We start from the raw sequence: 14729 nt of genomic DNA on the forward strand, positions 1-14729 counted from the left end.
GAGATGGCCTGCATATGTCAAACTTGGGCTTCCAGATAAGGGCCAAGACTCTTGCCACCCCTAGAGTGCCTTTGCAGGCTGTGTTCCAAAGACCAAATTACCACCATGACAGCTACAAATAAATGCAATCTGAGGGTCATGCTGCTCAATGCTAGAAGTGTAAATCTCAAAATGCACTCGCTCGAAGCACCTCTTAAAATGGAGAACATCGACATTTGTGCTGTAACAGAGACTTGGTTCAAAGCAGCTGAAAACACCCCTGCACTACAGGATATAACTCAGTCCACCCCTTTCTGCCCAAGAACGTGGACAGAATCTCCAAAGGCAGCGATGTTTCCATATTCATAAAGGATGTGCAAACCTCCAGACTGATAGCCCAACATAAAACATCAGAGATACTTCAGGTGCAGATAACATTGGGAAAGACAGCAATTCAGGTTATAGCCTGCTATAGGTCCCCAACCTAGTCCCATGACCCACACTCCATGTTCCTAAGCACCCTGGCAAATATTAGGGTCCAACCTAACACTCTCATACTGGGTGACTTCAACTACCCCTCATTAACTGGGAAAACTACTTATGCAGCAATACACTTTCCTGATGTTTCCTGGAATTCATTAATTCCAATGGCCTGGATCAGCTCGTTCACACCCCAACTAGAGGTAGCAACATTCCTGACCTGGTCATTACTAACATGAGCAAATGTTGCTCTCCACCAATATTCAACTCCTCCCTGGTTAGATCCAACCACAAACTAATCACCTTGGTAAATCCCATCCCTCCCACCCATCTTGCAAAGACAACCACCATAAAAAACTTCTCCAAAGCTAACCTTGGGATCCTAAAACAGAGGTGGCTAACTTCAAGGCACCCATGTAAATGGAGAATAGTTGCATGATCCCCGGATAATACACCAATGCATTGTACGAACACGTACACAAATGCATGGATCTCATCATACCCAATAGAACCAAGATGCTCTCCTCCACAAAAGGAAGCCAGTCTGGTGGTCCCCTGCCATAAACAAACTCTACAACAGAAAAAAGAAATTACGCAGAATAAGGTGAAGTCCCAAGACTAGAAAAATTCTCTCAGTCTCAACATAAGGTTGAGATCCTTCACCAAATCCACTACAGATAGCTATGAAAACAGAATTGCAGCAGATAGTAAAGACAACCACAAGGCCTTCTATAGTTATGTAAAGAATCTCCATGGCAACACCCAGATTTTGTCTGAGCTACTGCACAATGGTACCTCCTATGCCAAGCCAACAGATATTACCAATATGCTGGCGGACAGATTCAGTGCCAACTTTACCCCTCTCCCACCAAAGGAACAATCACAATAACAGTAGATTCCCAGGCACCCAGTATTACTGCTGCACATGTTAAAACAGCACTGTCCAAGGCCAAGAATACAGCTTCTATGGGAGCTGACAATATCCCTGGCTGTGTTTTACATGAACTACAGTGTGAACTGGCAACACAACTGTGTGCCCTGTTCAATCACAGCCTCACCTCAAGCTTTGTCCCTACCAAATGGTGCACTGCTACAGTCATCCCCTCTCCACAAAGGAGGGGTGACTACAGACCCTGGGAACTATCACCCCCATTAGCCTGACAAGTCTGATATGCAAAGCTATGGAATGCATCATCAATGATCTAATAAACAGTGATATAGAGAATCTTCAAACTCCGGATCAAACACAGTTTGGTATTGTGAAGGGTAGATCATGCCTGCTCAACCTGGTTGACTTCTTTGAGTCAGTCACCAGAGTTGTGGATGACAGAAAGGTGGTTCATACAGCCTACCTTGATCTGACCAAGGTCTTTGATACCATTCCCCACACAGGAATCATAGAAAAAACAACTAAGCTAGGCATCAATCCCTATATCACTAGGTGGGTTGCAGACTGGCGCACAGATAGAACCCATAGAGTAAAAGTAGCTGACTCCAAGTCAGACTAATGACCAGTCATGAGTGGAGTCCCACAGGGTTTGGTCCTGGGTCCTCTCCTGTCGGTATCTACTTCTCTGACGTCCAGGCCAACACAAAGGGACTCTGGTTGACAAAGTTCGCACATGATTGCAAGCTGGGACCTATTATTAACTCCCCAAGTGATGTTGACATCCTGCAGAAAGGCCTCAAAGAGACCAACAACTGGTGTCAGAACCATGGCCTTAAGCTCAATGCTAAAAAATGTGCTGTCATCCCCTTTGGGAAAAATTCAGCGCCTATAAATTACCACATCAATGGTAGTCCACTGAACTCAGAAGGCATTATAACAGATCTGAGAACACAGGTTGACAGCAACCTCTCTTTTGACCACCACATTGCCACTGTGGTTAAAAAGGCCTTCTATGTGGCACATCTCATTACTAAGAGTTTTGCATCCAGGAAGAAAGAGGTCATCGTCTCCCTCTACTCTTCCCTCATTAGGCCAATCATTGAGTACAATGCCCCATTTGGCATGTACCTCACTAGCTACCTGCAACAACTGAGGATGACGCAAAAGTACCTCACAGAGATGATTGTAAACCTTAAACAGTTGTCCTATATGGACAGACTCAAACAACTCCAACTATTATCTGTCTCATATTGTCTAGTTAGAGGCGATCTCTGCTAGACTTACAAAGCCAGGTCTACACAGCACTCTTAGAAATGCTACATCTAAAGAAATCCCAATCCCTCCACACCACATGCTCCACAGACCTCAACCTCATTGCCTCAATCAATAGACCATGCTGGAGGGACAGGTTCATAACCCAGAGACTGCCCATGGTATGGAATAGACTTCCCATACATGTCAAACAGAGCACCTCACTGGCCCTCTTCAACAGAAATCTTGCTGAATGGATGGAAAATAGAAGACTCACCCTGGGGATCACTCCAGTGGCTCTACTCAACAGAGGCACTGGGAACTAATGTCAGGTGTCACAACACCAGCGTAATCCTATGGGCTAGGCTGGATATTCCATAGACATCTGTACAGAGGACTGATATGGCCTGCACAATGGTTTAACATGCTGCATGTGAGGCAGATGCAGTTAGACACTATATAAAGTAATGCCATCGGGAAGTGGTAAACAGATGTGGATGGTACACCAATCAAAATGGTATCACCCAAACAGAACATGATCTCCACCCAAACAGACACGCACACACACACACACACACACACACACACACACACACACACACACACACACACACACACACACACACACACACACTCACACACAGTTGCCAGTAATGCGATTAGATCCCCTACCTATCTAGTTATTTCTATGATAGTGTTATGCAGTTGTCATAAGTGCCAGGGAGCTTACATAATTTTGACTAGACCCAAGGTACTTCTAAGGTGAATGACATCAGCAGGCCTAGTGAAATAGGGTGAAGGGGCTTTTACAGGGTGGTACACAAATCAAAATGGTATAACACACACAGTATATGATTTCACACATTCACAAACAGTTGCCAGTATTGAAATTAAAACTCCTGTCTATCTAGTTATTTTGACTATAGCTTTATGCAGTTATCAGATGCACCACTGGGCTTACACAATTTCACCTCCTCCAAAGGTACTTCTAAGGTGAATGACATCAACAGGCCTAGTAAATTAGGATGAGAGGAAGTGTAAAGGGTGGTACACAACTCAAAATGGTATAACACACACAGTATTTGATTCTCACACACACTCTTGCCTGTATTGAGATAAGAACTCCTGCCTATCTAGTTATTTTTACTACAGTGTTACACAGTTATCAGATGCAGCACAGGGCTTACACAATTGTATTTAGTCCAAAGGTACTTGTAAGGTGAATGACATCAACAGGACTAGTAAATTAGGGTGCGGGGAAGTGTAAAGGGTTATACATAACACAAAATGGTGTAACACACACACAGTATTTGCTTCTCACACACACACACACACACACACACACACACACACACACACACAAAACAAAGTTGAAATTAGAACTCCTGCCTATCTAGTCATTTCTGCTATAGTGTTATGTAGTTATCAGATGCACCACGGGGCTTACACAATTTTACTCCAAAAGTACTTGTAAAGTGAATGGCATCAACAGGACTAGTAAATTAGGGTGAGGGGAAGTTTAAAGGGTTGTACACAACTCAAAATGGTATAACACACACAGTATATACATCTCACACACACACTTGCCAGTATGGGGATTAGAACTCCCAACTAGCTAGTTATTTGTACCACAGTGTTATGCAGTTACCACATGAGCTACAGAGCTTTCTCGATTGACATCTGGCTAAAGGTGCTGATAACTGCACAGCTGAGGTACAGTATTACAGGTGGCAGAAAGTCTGCCTTCAGTTTTTCCCTTAGATCTTGCTAATTCTTTCTCTCTTGCATTTCAAATAGCATAATAACTTTGCACTTCAACAAGTTATTGTATCAATAAGTGTAACATACCTGGGAGCCATCAGCAGTAATCATTCCTCACAGAATTAGCCCCAGTACTTAGTAGTCATGGACACCCCTCCTGGCATGATTGAAGTGCAGTTTTCTGTGCTTTCGCCCATTAACCTGGTGCACTTGGCCATTCTGACTCACTGTTGCGGCTGCCTCATGTACACAGACACCCATCTTCTCTAAACTCCAAACACTCAGACTTGTGAGAGTTACCTCTATATCACCAAATTTGGAAATATACACTCTCCAGTGAAGACTGGACTAGCTGTTCAAGAGGATAAGGTCAACACCTGGACCACACCATGTAGAACATATAGCTTGCCACAACACCCACTATCACAGCCCTGACATACACTCACAAACCACACACCCACCTTTACAGAGGCACTCAATGAATATTTACACCACCAGCACATACCAGCAAGACAGACAGCCACTTGGCCACCACAACACAGCACATGCCAAAGAAGACATATATCACCTACACAGTGTGCCCCTCAACCTAAGCCCCTAAGCCTAACCACCTTGCCCAGTACAGTAATCATGGGTGACTCAATACTGAGGCACACAGATGTCCGCCTCACTAGGTTGATTATGGAGAAGGTAACAGCCAGCTGTCTATCACAAGCCAGCATCCAACACATCACACACCCAGTCAGGTCACTTGACAACAACTACAAGTATCACTCTGCATTCATCCATGTGGGTGTGAATGACCTGAGATGCCCCTCCCTAGACTACCTGACAAGAGACATGGCTGAGGACTTGGATTATGTGGCCCAGGCAGGTATGACAGTAGCCCTGAGCAGTATACTACCATCACCCAGAATGATGCTGCAGTACTATCAACAAATGACTGACTTCAACATTGGCTTAAGAGTTGTTTGTCATTCTCAGGGGATCCAGTCTCTCTCTGCTTATGATAACATGATTGACAGACCTCAATGCCTTGCCAGAGATGGCCTGCATCTTTCACCCCTGGGCTTCCAGGTATTGGCTAAGTCTTTTCGCCACCTGTATAGTGCCTTTTTAGGCAGTGTCCCAAATCACATTACCCCCATAATAGCTAGACATGAATGCAATTGGAGGGTCATGTTACTCAAGAGTAGATATCTAACTCTCAAGATGCAGTCACTCAAAGCACACCTCAAAATGGAGAACATTGACAGCTGTGTTGTAATGGAGAGCTGGTTTACAGCAGCAGACAGTAGCCTTGTGCTAACAGGCTATGATGCATTCCACAGCTATCAGCCCCATAACATGGACCACAGCTCCACAGGTGGGGGTGTCTCCATATTCATAACAGATATGCACACCTCCAGACTAGTATCCCAGCATAATGCATCTGAGATACTTCAGGTACAACTGACTTTGGGTAATAGTGCAATCCAGGCCATAGCCTGCTATGGGTCCACATCCATGTCCCTAGACTGTCAATCCACATTCCTCAACACCATGGCATCTATCAAGGTCCAACCCAGCACTGACATAGTAGGAGATTTCAAGTACCCCTCCGTCAACTAGGAAAAGTAGTCAAGCATCAATAGACTGGCCCAATGCTTCCTGAAATTCATCAGTTCCAAAGCCCTGGACTGGCTCATACTGACCCCCAGTAGAGGATGCAACAACCTTGACCTGTGTTGCTTACTTAGATATGGGGCTGTTGCTCGACAACAATAGACAGTCCCTACCTGGTCATATCCAAACATGATGTAATCACCATGGCAATCCACATCTCACCCACACACCCCCAGAAAGGTAACCATCTTAAAACAAACTCTCAAAAGCTGACGTTGGAGTCATAAAAACAGGGGTGGATGACTTAACTGCACCCATGCTAATGGAAAATAGCTCCATGACTGTTGAATCATACACAAATGCACTGTACAAACATGTACAGGAATGCACAGTACTAGCCATTGCCAACAGAACCAAGATGCTGTCTTCCAAACACTGGAAGCCAGTGTGATGCTTCCCTGCCATTGCTAATGTGTACAGCAGAAGGAAGACACTGTTGCAGAAAAAGGTGGTGTCCCAAGACTGGTAAACCCCCTTATTAGTCTCAACAACTTGAGATCCATCATGGAATCATCTACAGCCAGCTATGAAGGCAGAATTGCAGCAGGCACTGACAACAATCACAAATGCTTTTGATAGTTATACCAACAACCTCCACAGCAATGCCCACAAGTACTGTGAGTTATTGCACAATGCTAACTCCTATCCTGAGCCAACAGATATTGGCAACAGAATTGCCACCACATTCAGTGCCAGCTTAACCCCTCACTCCCCCCAAAGTGAACAATCACAATGGCAGTTGAATGCCAGGCACCTAGCATTACTGCAGCCCAGGTTAGACCTGCATTGTCCACAGGCAAGAATACAGCTTCCATGGAACCCAAACATATCTGTGGCTGTGTTCTACATGATGTACAAAGAGACCAGGCACCACATCTGTGTGCCCTGTTTGGTCACAGCCTCACCTCAGGCTTCGTCCCTCCAAAATGGTGCACTGCTTCAGTCATTTCTCTCCAAGGGCAGCAACTACAGACTCTGAGGATTATTGGCCCATTAGCCTGACTAGTCTACAATGTACAGGTATGGACTGCATCATCAGGGACACGATTGACAAAGATATAGGTAATCTCCTAACTCTGGACCCCACACAGTTTGGTTTTGTGAATGGCAGATCATGCCTGCTCAACCTGGTTGACTTCTTTGAGTGAGTCACCAGGGCTGTGTATGGTGGTAAGGCACTGCATACAGACTACCACAATCTGACCAAGGCTTATGATACCATTCCTCAGTCAGGGATTATTGATAAACCCACCAAACTAGGCATCGACCCCTATATCAGTAGGTGGGTTACAAATTGGTTCACAGAACATACAGTATGACAGTGGCAAACTCCAAGTCAGACTGCCAAGCAGTCATGAGTGCAGTCCCACAGGGATCAGTACAGGGTAGTCTCCTGTCCAACATCTACTTCTCAGGAGTCCAGCTCAACACAGAGGAACTATAGCTGACCGAGTTCACAGAGGACTGCAAGCTGGGCACCATCATTAATGCCACAAGTGATGCAGGCATCCTACAGAAAAGCCTCACTGAGCCAATGAGTAGTGTGGAAACCATGGACAGAAGTTTTACACCACAAAATGCATAATCATCCCCTTTGGTAAAGTACTCAGTCCCCAGTAAGTACCACATAAATGGGAGCTCAATGAACACTGTAGGCATTATTAGAGATGTGGGGACACAGGTTGACAGCAACTTCTTCTTCAAACACCACATTGTCACTGTGGTCGGGAATTGCTTCTATGTGGCACATTGCATTACCAAGGGTTTTGCATCCAGGAAGACAAAGGCAATCATCTCTGTCTACTCTTCCCTCATTAGACCACTCATCAAGTATTATGGCCCATTTGGCATGTACCTCACTAGACACCTGCAACAGCTGGGGAGGCTAAAGAAGTACCTAGCAAAGAAGTTCCTAGGCATTAAACACATGTCCTACACAGACAGACTCAGAGGACTCCAGCTATTCTCTATGTCATATCACCTTAGAGCCTATCTGTGCTTGACTTAGAAAGCCATGTCTGGTCCAGCTCTTTTAGAAATGTGACAAATGAAGACATCTCAATCCCTCCACACCACACATTGCAGAGACTTCTACCTCATTACCACAACTGACACAACATGCTGGTAGGACAGGTCCCTCACCAAGTGACTGCACATGCCCTGGAATACACTTCCCATACATGTCATGCAGAGCACCTAGCTGACCCTGTTTCATGGAAATCTTCATGAGTGGATGGGTAATAGACAGTTCACCCCAAGGATCACTGCAGTGGCTCTACTTGATACAGGAACTGGGAAGTAACACTGGGTAGCACAATGGCAGGGTCCTTTTATGGGCTAGGCTTGTAAAGGCTACTACACACTTATAAACCTATAAGAGGAATGACATCAGCAGAATTGATAAAGTAGGGCAGTGGGTGTTAAGCTTTTCACAATAATTTGTCTTACAAACAAACACACTTACGCAAACACATTTGCCAGATGTGAGAGTAGAACACCTACTTAACGAGTTATTTGTACCATAGTGTTACACAGTTATTGCATGCACTACAGAGCTTACTGAACTGATAGCTAACCAAAGGTACTGATATGAGGAATGACATTAGCAGGACTGATAAGGTAGGGTAGTGGGTGGGAAACATATCAAAACACTTCTGCCTACAAACATACACACACATATTTGACAGATACAAGAGTAGAGCCCCTGCCTTATTAGTTATTTCTACTACAGTGTTAGGCAATTAGCGCATGCACTACTGAGCTTACTGGGCTGACAGTTGGCCAAAGTTGCTAATAAATGGAATGACATCATCTGGACTGATAAAGTGGGGCAGTGGGAAGTGTGGGTGAGAATGGCATAACACTGTTATGTCTACAAACAAACAAATCTCTTAGTCTTACACACACACACACACACACACACACACACACACACACACACACACACACACACACACACAGGTGATGTGATATTAACACCCCAACCTCAGTATTGTTGCACAAAGGTGAGCCCCATTGTGTAATAATACTGAGGTTGGAGTGTTAATATCACACACGCAGGTGATGTGATATTCACCCCAACCTCAGTACTATTACACAATAGGGCTCACCTTTTATGTTTGTATGTGCCACTGTTTAACACCAGTACGCCACTGTCCACAGCAGAACATCACTGTATGCCATTCAGGGTACCCATGTGTGTGACCCATGCTGCTGTGTCTGTCCCCCTGTGTCTCTCTGTCTATCACTATCTGACTCTCACTTCCGCACATCTATGTGTGTGTATGCTTGACATATATAGTTATCTGTTGGCCATATATGTCTGCATGTGTGTCACACACAACAGATGTGGATATATCACATATGGGCCAACTACAGCTAGCTGGTGGTAATCCTGTCTGATGTGTGTGTGTAAGGACAGTTAAGATATACATAGTGGTCTATATGCACAGATATATCTACACAATATAGTTTTATAGACCAATATAGGTTCCAAAATGTCCTGTGTAGGAGCATGCCTAATGTGACCTTGTATAGTTAGAGTGGGACTCCATTCCAGAGATAAGTGTACTCCGGTCCAGGGTTTTGTGTGCTACAGACATACCTCTTAGAGGTACAGAGGACTTTTCTCAGGGTAATGGTTTGTATGGCAGACATTTTCTGACATATCTGTATTCTGACAGTGCAATGTATTGCGTCATTACCTGGTGTCAGACATCCTCAAATCATCACAGTGCTTTACCAGAGGAATACTAGTCATATGATGCATAGACTGATATTATAATGGCAGCAATGTACATTCTTGCCCAACAAAGCAGTTGGGAGGTGTAGCTACAGCTAGTTTAGTTATGGTCCAGCAACTTGTTGATATACTGGCTGAGGATCTTCTGCTTCTATGTTATCTGTGTAACCTGAGATGTGATATTCTGGTGTGGCCATACCTGTCTGCTGTACATTTTTTGGCTGATTGTCCAGGTGTTTGATTAGAGGTTTTGTCCAGTCTGCATAAACATACGTTTTTATGGAAAGTTATTTCAGTGCATCTGTCACCCCTAGGCTTTTGAATACTCTCCAAGGCCCATGCTGCCCCCATAGTGCCTTTTTTAGGCAAGGCTCAAAAGTCAAACCCACTGCTGTAAACAGCACAATTAACAAAAAACTGAGGGTTATGCTACTCAATGCCAGGAGTTTAAATCTCAAAATGCACGCGCTTGAAGCACTCCTCAGTATGGAGAACTTCGACATCTGTGCAGTAACTGAAACCTGGTTCAAAGCTCCAGAGAGCACCCCAGCACTACCGGGCTACAACTCATACCACACATTTCAGCCACAGAACACAGACCGAAAAACAAAAGGAGGGGGTGTATCCATATTCATCAAGGATACCTACAACTCCAGGTCAGTGAGGCAGCATGATACCTCTCAGATCATCCATGTGCAACTAACATCGGGCAAATCTGCAATGCAAATTGTGGCCTGTAACAGATTACCCTCCATGACCCAGGACCACCACTCCACCTTTCTGGAGACACTGGAAAACATGAAGGTCCTACCAAACACCCTGATATTGGGTGATTTTAATTACCCTACCATTCACTGGGAAAACTACTAGAGTACAAATTCCCAGGCCCAGCACTTCCTGGAATTCATCAAGTCAAATGCCCTGGATCAGCTGGTAAACTCCCCTACCACAGGTGAAAACATATTGAACCTGGTCATCACCAACATGGGCGACAGATGTTCCACACCAGAGGTCAACTCATCACTGGTTAGATCAGACCATAAACTAATCATCCTGGATGTTCACACCCCACCACCACCCCCAACTAAGGAAACCACAGTAAAACACTTTTCTAAAGCAAACTTCCCCTTACTTAAGACGGAGGTGGTAAGTTACACAGCCCCCACCGATAAAGGATAATGCTGCCCAAGATGCAGAAACCTTTACAAATGCACTCTATAAGCACCTACAAGGATGCATGGATCGTGCCATCCCTAGCAAAACCAAGACTCACTTCTCTAAGAGAAGGAAACCAGTTTGGTGGACCCCTGCAATAAATAGGCTATACAATAGAAGGAGGAAGCTAGTTCGGAAAAAATGCAAATCCCAAGAAGGAAAAACATCCCTGATCAGTATCAGTAAGAAACTAAGGTCCCTCATGAAATCATCCAAGGCTAACTTCAAAAGAAAAATAGCCAAGGATTCAAAAGATAACCACAAAGCCTTCTTTAGCTATGTTAAGAATCTAAGTGGCAACTCACAGATATGCACTGAACTAGTGCAAAATAGCACAAAATATAATGAACCTACTGATATTGCCAACATCCTGGAAGATAGACTCAGTGCAAACAACAATACCGGAAAAGTGTAGTGTCCCAAAAATCACAGACGCACAGGTGAAAACAGCCCTTTCAAAAGCCAAAACACAGCATCAATGGGACCAGATGGTGTCCCAGGCTGTGTCTTGCACAAACTACAGAACAAACTAACCCCCCCCACCTAAATACGCTGTTCAACATCATCCTCTCCATAGGCTACATGCCCATAGAATGGCGCACGGCGATGGTTATTCCTCTCCACAAAGGTGGGACCACAACTGACCCTGGTAACTATCGCCCCATAATCCTGACTAGCCTGGTCTGCAAGGCTATGGAGTGTATCATCATGAAACTCATTAACAAAGACATTGGGAACCTCCAAATACTTGACCCGACCCAGTTCAGCTTTGTTAAGGGCAGATCATGCCTACTAAACTTGGTTGACTTCTTTGAGACAGTCACCAAGGCCATAGATGAGGGAAAGGTGGTTCACACAGCCTACCTTGACCTCGCCAAGGCTTTTGACACTGTTCCCTACGTGGGTATTACAGAAAAACTCACCAGCCTGAACATAAACCCCTACGTCATGAGATGGGTTGCCATCTGGCTTACAGACAAAACTCACACGGTAAGAATAGCGGGCTCCAGGTCCAACTCTAAACAAGTCACAAGTGGTGTCCCACAAGGCTTGGTCCTGGGACCCCTACTGTTCGGCATATACTTCTCAGAAGTACAGGCAAACATAGGAGGACTATGGCTAACCAAGTTCGCCGATGACTGCAAACTGGGAGCCATAATTTACTCTCCGGCTGACACGGACATCCTCCAAAAGGGCCTTACTGAGACAGACACCTGGTGTCAAAGTCATGGCCTCAAGCTAAATGCCAAAAAATGCATAGTCATGCCATTTGGAAAAAACAAAACACCCATGAATTACCACATAGGTGGTAGCCCCCTTAATACAGAAGAGGTAATAAGAGATCTGGGGACCCAGGTAGATAGCAATCTCTCCTTTGACAATCATATTGCCAAAGTAGTTAGGAAATCCTTCTATGTGGCCCATCTAATTACTAAAGGGTTTGCATCTAGAAATAAAGAGGTTATAGTGCCCCTCTACTCGTCACTCATTAGAACCATCATAGAGTACAATGCCCCATTTGGGATGTACCTCACAAGACACTTCCAGCAGCTGGAAAGACCAAAAAAGTACTTCACCAAGAGGATTACTGGCCTCAGACATAAAACTCTGGCTGTACTCAGTGGCATATCGCTTACTCAGAGGTGATCTCTGCCTGACTTACAAAGCCATATCCAACTCAGAATTGATGGACATGCTCCACCTAAAGAAATCCAAGTCACTGCGAGCCATGCGCTCTAGTGAGTATAACCTCACCACAACAATAAATAGGACATGCTGGAGGGATAGATTCCTGTCACAGAGACTCCGCATGTTTTGGAACAAAATTCCAAATTACATCAGGCAGAGCCCCTCACTAACACTCTTCAAGAGAAACCTTGATGAGTGGATGGGTAACAGAAAACACACCCCTGGGATCACTTCATTGGTTCTGCTTGACAGAGGATCAGTTAATTAATCAATAGGGCGGTGAAAGCCGACACACTCTGGCTAGGCTTATAAATGCCCTCGGGCAGATAGCCTACTACCTACCTATGATCCTATGAACCAGTCTAATTGAATATTGACAGACATTACTGTGTCAGCCTACATAACCTTCAGACAATTCCTGCTACTGCAAATCCCTCACTCTACCAACGTTCTCAGTATGTCATGGCAATATTTACCACACATGCCTATCATTGCGCCTTTGTTCCACATTTACTTCTACCCTTGTTTAGACATGTTCCTGTTAGAGGTTTGCTGATATGGGTGTGGGTACAGATTACATTGTATTGTGCAGGCATGCCCATTATATACAAAAGCAGACATAAAACAAGGGAAAAAGCCATATTGACAATCACCACTGGCAACAGTACCAAGAAGCATGATTATTCACAAAATCCCTAGCACTTCAGCTACACAGCCCTCAAGAAGTCCAATATATGTGCAGTATATTCCACATAGCACTGTGATTTTCAGGTATGTTAATCGCAGAGCAATAGGTGTCACTGATATGCATAATCATTGGCAATGCAGTTATCTGCACATGGCCCTGTGACAGACAGCCTGTACCTCGGGCAGTACAAGATGACAGCCAGGAGAACATGCTGGCCAGATCCTGACTGTATTGACCACACATGGACATAGCTCATTGATCCCTGCATATTGAGCACGTGCAACATGTTTTCATGTGTATTGGGACAGCCCTACCAATCTGTGTTAGGCTGCTAAATTCCTGCAAACATACATGTTACTGCATTTCTGTGGGCATATTGAGGGCACACCTGTGAACTGCAGACATTTGCAGAGACTGTGCTGATATATGCTTTACCTTTTGATTCTATTTACCATACTATTGTGCCCTGTCTTGGGGACTACAGGCATATCAGTAAGGAGCACAGGTGAGATTTTTATGGCATACATTTACATGTCAGACTTGTTACCCTTCAGAGCCTTACGCCAACTGCGAGACCTGCTGTGCTATGACTGTGTGGCACTGTGGGGGGAGGGGGTTGATTCAACATTGCTGCCATTTGTGGAGCTTTTCCAGACATTTCTCTCTGGTTTTCTACAGATGACTTGCTGTGTGGGTCTGAGGGGTGGGTATGGGACCCCACACTGACATTCATTACTGTGAGCCATAACTCCTCAGTTAGTTGACCCCACACATATACTGCAGTGGTATTTGCCACCTTGGGTATTACTGCATAGTGTTGGGAGGGCAGTATTGGGCAGACATTTCCTGGTGTCCCACATAGCTGTCAGTTGTCTGTTGCTATCCCAGTAGTCCACCTCATTCTCTTGAATGTATGCAACAATACCATACATATGCTAGCAGAACATACTGATACATTAATTTACTGTTAAGGCAACTGGCTTACCTTGTGTCTATGGCAGTTGTGTGTATGGAGCTTGAGGGCTGCCTATGTTGGATGTACACAGTACACTGCCTATACATGGCAAGTTACATGTAGTGTGATGTGTGTGTTATCTCTTTTTACTGTGTGTGTGAGTAGAGAGAGATGTCAGTCTTTGGGTGCCTACAGTGTCAGTGTGTGTGCTATGCATTTCCTCTTTGCCAAGGCCAGGCCATACTGGGCATGCCTCCATCTGCCTACAGAGGCTGGCTTAGGGGGTTCCTCATCCGAGTACCTCTGTGCCTGTGGGGACCTTGGCAATGGTGGGGGGCTGTGTGGCCCTTCCCCATCCTGTTCCTGATGCAGCTGTTTCCGCAGGATCATATTGTGTATCACGGCAAATACTATG

This window comes from Protopterus annectens, chromosome 6.part0, assembly GCF_019279795.1.
Source record: "Protopterus annectens isolate FY-2018-M chromosome 6.part0, PAN1.0, whole genome shotgun sequence".
Lineage (NCBI taxonomy): Eukaryota > Metazoa > Chordata > Ceratodontiformes > Protopteridae > Protopterus > Protopterus annectens.